This window comes from Rhagoletis pomonella, unplaced genomic scaffold (assembly GCF_013731165.1).
Source record: "Rhagoletis pomonella isolate Grant_MI unplaced genomic scaffold, Rhpom_1.0 Rhpom_scaffold_00012, whole genome shotgun sequence".
Lineage (NCBI taxonomy): Eukaryota > Metazoa > Arthropoda > Insecta > Diptera > Tephritidae > Rhagoletis > Rhagoletis pomonella.
In genome coordinates, this window is record NW_023458566.1 from 9,663,965 (window position 1) to 9,672,370 (window position 8,406).

The following is an 8,406-nucleotide window of genomic DNA, read 5'->3' on the forward strand; positions in this document are numbered from 1 at the left end:
AAAAAAAAGAGTATGAATAAATTTTAAAACTATAAATTGTTTCGAAAAATTTAACGATTATTTTATTTAATTATGATTTATTAAGAGATTTGGCTTTTAGGTGTTTTTCGTGCATTGACTAAACGGCGGTTGGTTGGTTGGGAGTAAATTGGCAAATTCAACGGAAATTGCACACGGAAATGGTGCAACGGAAATTATGCAATGGAAATGGTGCAACGGAAATGGTGCAACGGAAATGGTAGGGGCTGAAACAAGTGCTTTTTGTGTGTATGCATATGGTATTAATTTATCAAAAAATTGCTAATAAAAGGTTATAGAATAACACTTAGATAAATACCAATACAAGAATGAAAGTAAAGGTGAGTACATACATAAATACATAAATACATAAATAAAGAAAAGGATAAAGGTAAAAATGAAGACCTAGGTAAATTTAAATACTTTACTTATTTAATGCACAAAATACACCACACAAATATATGTGCATATACAAATTAGTACAAATAAGACTCTTACTCGATTCCTATTTGTGTGGTGTATTTTGTGCATAAGGGCAAAGGTGAAGGTGTAGATGAAGAACCTAATAAACATAAAAATTAAGGGTAAAATAAAGATAAATATTAGAAAAGATGGCGATGGGGATACCGATAAAAGTAAGGATCAAGTTAGGGGAAGAAAGATTAATATAAAGGTAATTATAAAGAAAAGGGTATATGTATGTAGATAGATACACAGAGACTCAATCTGGGAACTATTTCGGGATTCTAGAATTTTCGGTTTTCTCGGAACTTGTCGATATAAAAATTGATATTTTTATCGATTTTGTTATCGAGTTTTTCATTGATATTGTTATCGATATTTTTATCGATTTTGTTATCAATATTTTAATCGATTTTGCTATCGATATTTTTGTTGCCGGTATTTTTATCGAGTTTGTTAACGATATTTATAAACATTTTTATCGAATTTTTTATCGATATTTTGTTATCGATATTTATCGATTTTGTTATCGACATTTTTATAGATTTTGTTATCGACATTTTTATCGATATTTTTATCGATTGTTATGATATTTTTATCGATTTTGGTATCGAAATTTGTATCGATATTTTTTGTCGATTTTCTTATCGATATTTGTATCGGGTTTTTATCGATGTTTTGATGGATGTTACTATCGATTTTGTTATCGATAGAGTATAAAGATAAAGGAAAACATAAATGTAATTAGAACGAACAGGGTGGAGGAAGAGATCTAGATAGAAAAAAGACAAAAAATATAACCTTAAGCAAAAGCATACATACATGCATACATATATATATATTGGTTTGGGACAAACTAGATATGTAACGTAAGTTTCACTTCTCCAGTGTGGCCCAGGCGCACTTACTTTTCTTTAAATATGTACATTTAGCATTTTGGTCAAAATACCGAACAGCATTTGTTCACCGTTTATGGAAAAATTGCACTATCGATACATACGAGTACATATCTACCTGCATGTATTTTATATACAAATGCACTCACTTATGTATTTATTATACATATAAGAAAAAGTTACTTTCAACTAAAAATGCAAAACTCTCAATGCAGTTAAATTTGCGGCCCGAAGAAAAATATTTAAAGAGGCCAAGTTACGCTTGTTTGGCAATTGGCCAATATTGAAATATTGATGCTAAGCAACACACTAAGTGGCCAATTAAATTTTGGTATGGGCACAATTTATTGACTGCTTGATTTTGGGTGGAAAGGTAAGGAAAGCAAAATGTTCGAAAGCATGGCGAAATTGTTGTAAGTAGGAAACGAAATGGGAAGTGCAACGGATATGCATGTATATATTTATGTAGGTACATAAAATAAACTTCTTAAGTGCGATTGGCAATCAAAGTGTGATTTAACGAGTTCAAAGAAAAATTGACTAGGAACTTATGTAAGTTGAAAAGTATATAAACAATTTTGCACGTAAGTACATACATATGTATTCTCCTTCTTCCTTTTAGTGCTACCCGGCCCTAAAGCCCAATCGACAGATTTTTGTACCTACATATTTGATTTAGACAATACTTCTTTATCTGTTTTTATTGCAAATTGAATTTTCTATGGGCAGTTACTTAACGTCACTATGAATTTCAAAGAAAGCCTTACTTAATTGGCCATTTTTGGATTGGTTTTTAACATTTTCCATTCATTTCTGCATAGTATTTATTCATTCATATTTGTGATTTATCCGGTAGTTATACCATGTGTGGGGTAAAGCTTCGACCATATATCACTATCTACTGTAACTAGATAAATTTTGCTATGCAAGCTCATATGTGAACTCTTCTATTCGGTCGGCAAAATTGAGAATGCTTTCGGGCAGGACTTTGTGTGGATACTAATACATACATATGTACTATTTTCTGTAAGTTTTTAATGCATGTTGCATGGAAACCACAATATCTAGTCAATTTAAGAAAAAAAAAATCTGTATAGAACTCGAATCCCCATTTTTTCCATTATCCTGGCTCTCTTTAATGCATTTAATTAATTTTTTTATGAAATAGGAACTTTTTCTATTCTTTTTTAATAATTTTTTTTAAGAATCTGTTCTTGACAAATCTGCATCAAAGATTTTATAATAAATAAAAATAATTTTTAACATGATTTTTAAGCAAATAAATTGTCTGAAACTTTTATGTTTTTGAAAAAGCTAAAATGGCGACAACGATCTTTCAATATTCGGCCCTTTAATTTTTCAATCTTTTTTTACCAGATTTCGGCCCAATTTCAAATTTCCGAATTCCGCCCCTGGTACGTATGTATAGTAAGTATGTATTTATTATGCGTTTGCTAGAAGAGTGAAATACATACATACATACCTACATACATATATAACTATCCATTCATGTTTAAAAAATGATAACAAACGTGGCAATGACGTCTTATAAGAAAATAATTTTTTATAAAATGCGTAGGAAAGCGATCTAAAAGCCTTTTAATCAGGTGGTTTTCTTTAAATATTTATATTTATATCATAACTAAAACATGAACTTAAAATACGTTTGCGGTTAGCTGATTAAGTCAAGTGATATTTTTATTTTGTTTATTTAATGTTTGTTATTTTTTTATAAAATTCTAGCACATTATACAACAGGCACCATATAAATCCACATTTTAAACTTTGTACAAAAATCATAATAATTTAATAAACTTTATATACCAATTTGCAACTTTTCCAATTTTCAAACTTTTTATTCAGAATTTTTAGAAAATTTTTGGGTGTGCCGTTTTATAGCTCACTAAATTTTTGTGGGATAAAGTGAAATTTTTTTATAATTTTAATTTAATGTTTTTACGGTGTTGTGCATTTTCTGCCATGTAAAATATATGCACGACAATTTCGTTTTTGTGGTCAGTGAAGATACTCTAGACAATAAAGCGGTCTTGAAGCCTTACTTTTGTTTTTTTTACTTTGGTGAATGGATAACTGTTGTTACACATAATAAGCACAAATACCTATGCATAAATATGTACACATATATACACTGTCTTCCCACTTAATTAGGTAGCACAAACTTTCTCTACCAATAATTTAATTTCTTAACCGCATGTTCTACCTCCAGAAATATCTCGTTTTAAATTAATAAAAAATATTCAAACAACCACAAGCGTTTCATATTGCGCATTTAATTAGCTACAAATTACCTAGGTACTTATAATATTAACTTTGCATTATTCAAATGCATTACAACCCGATGCCAATTCATTTCACTAGCCAGATGCATTCGCGTAATCGCCACGGCTTCGGGTGACATAACCTGCAGAAGTGGGCGACAAGTGGAGAAAATCGTGCCCACTATGTATAACGTTTTGTAATCAAGTAAAATCACGACTATGTATTGTACACGTAGTACTCTTAGCTAAAGCTAACAAGACCTGCTGCTTTCGGCGACGTGCTTGTGGCAGCCGCTCCTCAATTATCATTTTTTGCGGCAAAATAGCAGGAAAAACAACCCGTCGTCACAGCCACCTGCTGTAAGCAAATTTTCTTCCGCATCTACATACTATTTGAGTTTGAGTTTGAAAAGGTGACACGGTGTTTAATGAAATTAATTTTTTGTTTGTCCTTGAGCACAGCAACCGTCGTTTGTTGTCCCATAAACTCCCAAAAAAGCATGACATTAAACCGAATGGTCAAACTTAATTTTTTGCCCACCCCTACCTATCCCTGCCAGTGTTGCCGCTGTGCGACCAAAGGGCCAATTTGACCCTTTTTAAGCGCCAATACACTTTGACCCGACTTTTTGAAAATTTTGATTTTTCGACCCTTTTCCAAAACTATGTGCAACTTTTGCCCCTTTTCAGAGTTATTTTTTAGGAAATGTTAACAAAACCATGTTATTAAAACATATTTCCTCCTGGAAGTACTAAAAAATGCATCACTTAAAACTTTTAAGGGAAATACAACTCTTCTCCTTGCAGCAACTAGATTTATGTGTATGTTTGCAACCCTGCTTTATGAAAAGCTTGTCCCGCTATGTTCTTTTTAAATTCAACAAATTTATTCTTTTACTAGTAAAGAAAAGCAAATATTATATGGTGACCCTTTTTTTCCTCAGTGAGCCCTTTTTGCGACTTTCCCAACGGCAACACTGATCCCAGCAACATTTTTTACTTTTTTTTTTAGTGTGACTTCGTCGATTAATTCCGCAGTTCTGTACACTTACTTTACTACTACCTGCTTTGTAAACTGACTCTTTTGCATGCCTCCCTTCAACCAGTATCAACTTTCGCACAACTAGCCTGTTTATAAGCAGAATTGCGCATCTCTTATTTCGCTTCTAGTATACGTACGGTGACCATTCGTACCGATTTTGGAGGGACAGTCCCGATTTTGAGAAAATTGTCCCGCAGAATATTTTTTAAAAGTCGGCATGTATAAGTTTTAATATTTGTACCGATTAAGTCCCGATTTTCAGCGATTTCTTTATTCATTTATTATGACTCTCCCTGTATTCTGGCCCTAAAACAATTTTCCATACAAACGAGGCAGTACTTTCGTTATCACAAAGGACTTAGAATATAAGTGAGCCATGAACATAGCCAGCATCCTTATTAATAATATAATAACATAGTTAATGAAATTGTAAAAAAAAAATTATAATAAATACCCTCAAAAAATCGTGGATATGAAAAACATAAGCTGTAGATAGAGTGGCGAAAATATAAATAGGGAGGAGACATTTTAGCTTTCGTTATCTAACAAAGACCATAAGCAAAATTCGACAAAGTTTCATCAAAATTTTGAGCTTTTTAATTAAATTTCTTAGAAACATTCTGAGTATGCAGTTTTGTTGCAGTTTATTCAATTCAAAGTGCAAATTTTAAGCTGGGACTTGCCGTAGAAATTTGGTAAATTTTGTGGAAGGTGTTGCTCATTTTCTCCATATAAAAAAATTTTTCAACATACGCCCTGTATATGGAAGAAAACGCGCGAACAAAAAATTGCCAAAAATCAACTTTAAGTCCAAGCTTCTTCCAACTGGCACTTTACTATATTAACATTTAATGCGCTTCAAAACTGCATACTCAAAATAATTCTAAAAAATCTCATTAAAATGTTTGAAATTGTGTTGATGAACATTTATTCAAATTCGTCGAATTTTTATAAATGTTCTATAAATTTTGCAATGCTGATTTACATACATGTTTTTTTTTTGATATTAAGTTGTGTTTTTTTACAAAAAAATATACGTTTTTAATATTTTTTTGTTTTAAATAAAACTGTATTTAGCCTTTTTATTTTATGTCCAGATTTTTGGTCACAGAAATCTGGTCACCGTAAGTATATGTATGCACGCCAACCTTCATCAGATAAAACCACGAAAGCTACGCATACACGCATACATCCCAACAACAATGCCGCCCTTTTCAACCAATCTGCTCCAAAATCATCCCTCACTCACCCCACTCACCTCTCGCCCCATAATTCCTTGATGATATCAAATAAATTTGTGTATACTCACGCTTTCTGCTACAACAACAATCAAGGAATCATTTTCAGATTTGCCAGTTTATGAAGGATATTATACATATTTATGTATATCTGATTTTTACATAATACACCCGATGTTTACTGGCGAAACATCGCATAAAAATGAAGAAATAACAATACATACAAACATCAGTAAGTACCTTATGAACCATGTACCAATGTATGTATGAATATAGGCAAGAAAAATATCGATTAGTACATAGTAATAAATTCGCAATAACACACAACATATAAAATGCTAATTAAATTTTCCATTTCTATGTAATTTTTCGTCTTCAGTTTCAGTATTTGAATTTCACTTCACTAGAATTGCACTTTCATTTACCATTTGAATTGAATGAACTGCTGCAGCACCCCGTCAAGTGGAGTTGGTGGCCGGTTGGGTTGTTGTATACATATGTATGTATGTATGTATTTATTTATGCATGCACTTAGTTGGATTTGCTTTTGCAAAAAATAGTTTAGTTGGGCTTGAAAAACAGTCCGTTTATTTAAAACTGGTTTGCCCATTTACCTTTTTAACTTTTACATATGTTTTTCTTTGCTATTTAGCACTCTACGCTCGTTTCGTTTCGTTAAATTCGATTTTTTTTCGCTTGCTTCCTCTTCTGCAACTTCTGACATCTATCTATCTACCAATGCAGCGCGACTTCTATGTACTTTTTTCGCTTCTATTCTGCACTTTGCAAAGTCTTTTCTCTTCTCTGAATCACCACACACACACACACGCAATTAAAAAAAAACACTTTTCTTTTATGAAAAACTCAACGGTTTTTCAAATAGAAATTTTTTTCGCGGTTTTTAGTACGTCTTGTCACGAAATAAGAACTTTATAAATTGTATCTAAAGTATTTTCTTTCTTTCACTGAGAAAGGAAAAATTGAAAAAATTGTGTATATGTATGTTTTTGGTCCGCGTATCCGTTTCCGTCTCCGTATTTTATGTCCGTACGCCGCGACAGTTGCGAATGAATTGAAACACCCAAAAGCAGAAAGGAAACATTGAACATCGGTGCACGTCGGCGTCAGCAGTGGAATATTTTCCGAAATCCGATTGTTATTCGTCTACTATGTTTTGTGCTTGACATTCGCATTTTTTTTTTGGGGGGCCGATTGGACGGACAGAAATGTATCTGGCAGTTGGTTGAATGCGTTCATAGATTTGTGCAATAAAAATAGTATGTAAACATGACAGCTGTCAGATACAACTACGCAGCGTTGCACCGAAAAATGTAAATTTTATGAGACGGGTCTTTTCTGTTATACCTTCCTATACTAGTATAATAGTAATTCTAATACTAATAAAAAATAAAATGGAGAACACAAACATTTTTTTTTTCGAATTTTAAAATTTTCTGAAAAAAAAATGGCCACCTTTGCAATTTTCTGATTTTTTTCGATTTAAATTTTTGTAAAAGAATTTTTCAAACGCAATTTCATGCCACAGTGTATAACAGAAAAAGAACTGAGTCCTCTGCAGTGGAATTCTGAATATCGTTACGCTTAATTTTCGTTGCCGAATTCCTCTAAAAAAAAACAAAATATATAAAATGTGCGATCAACAAAATCTGGCAGTGGATATGGTGAGCATTTGACTAGATGTTCCATGTCGGTAGGCGCGCCTGCTATTCTTTTAAAGATTTTTGGCGACCAAAATTGGCGATAGGGAATAGGGGATGTTGGAATCCGGCTGCTGGTTGGGATAGTGATTCCAAGACGAAAGAGAAACAAATTAGAAAAAAACTCAGATATTCAGTTGGAAACCCGATTAGCGCTAAGTTCCTGCAAAACTTGGTCTGCAGTTCTTCTCTAGAAGCATAGACAGACGGTAACGTCAATCCGCTTTAAGGTACAATTGATCCGATCAAAATTATACACTAATAAAAGGCTGAATCGCGGATTGACCGAACCGCCAGATCATGGGAAAAATTTTGGTTAAATATTTGTTAGTTCATTCTTCTTCTTCGATCGAAAACGATATTAGCCTAGTCCAGGGATGGGCAGATTTTTGGCTCTTAAGGCTGTCAAAGAACCAGCAAGTGCTACGCAAGAGTTAAATCAGTTCTTATGGTAAAAGGGTGTACAAAATACATTAAAAGCACCATATATATTAGTAAAGAGAGTCGGAGTACAAGAAATTTGAACACGCTTTTCTTCCCCCTTCATGCTGGCTCTTGATGTTACCCCTCATCTACCACCTACATAAATGTGTCAATCAGCTCCTAAGTGCAAACGGCTCCTGGGAGCCACTTTGCCCATCTCTGGCCAAGTCCAACAAAGAACGCCAGTTGTTTCTTTTTGTGCCAACTGACAACAATTGGAAATGCCAAGTGAAGCCAAGTCCTTCTCCACCTGGTCATTCCGAGGCAGAG

General features: G+C 33.0%; 1 protein-coding gene across 1 annotated transcript in view; it reads right to left on the minus strand.

The window, feature by feature from the left end:
- LOC118747577 (serine-rich adhesin for platelets) overlaps positions 1-7,021 on the minus strand; it is a 124,919-nt gene extending 117,898 nt beyond the window's left edge. Inside the window, exon 1 of the mRNA XM_036481628.1 lies at positions 6,361-7,021. The gene's annotated coding sequence lies outside the window, so the exon portion shown is untranslated. The remainder of the gene's footprint in view (positions 1-6,360) is intronic.
- Between the last annotated feature and the right edge of the window lie 1,385 nt (positions 7,022-8,406).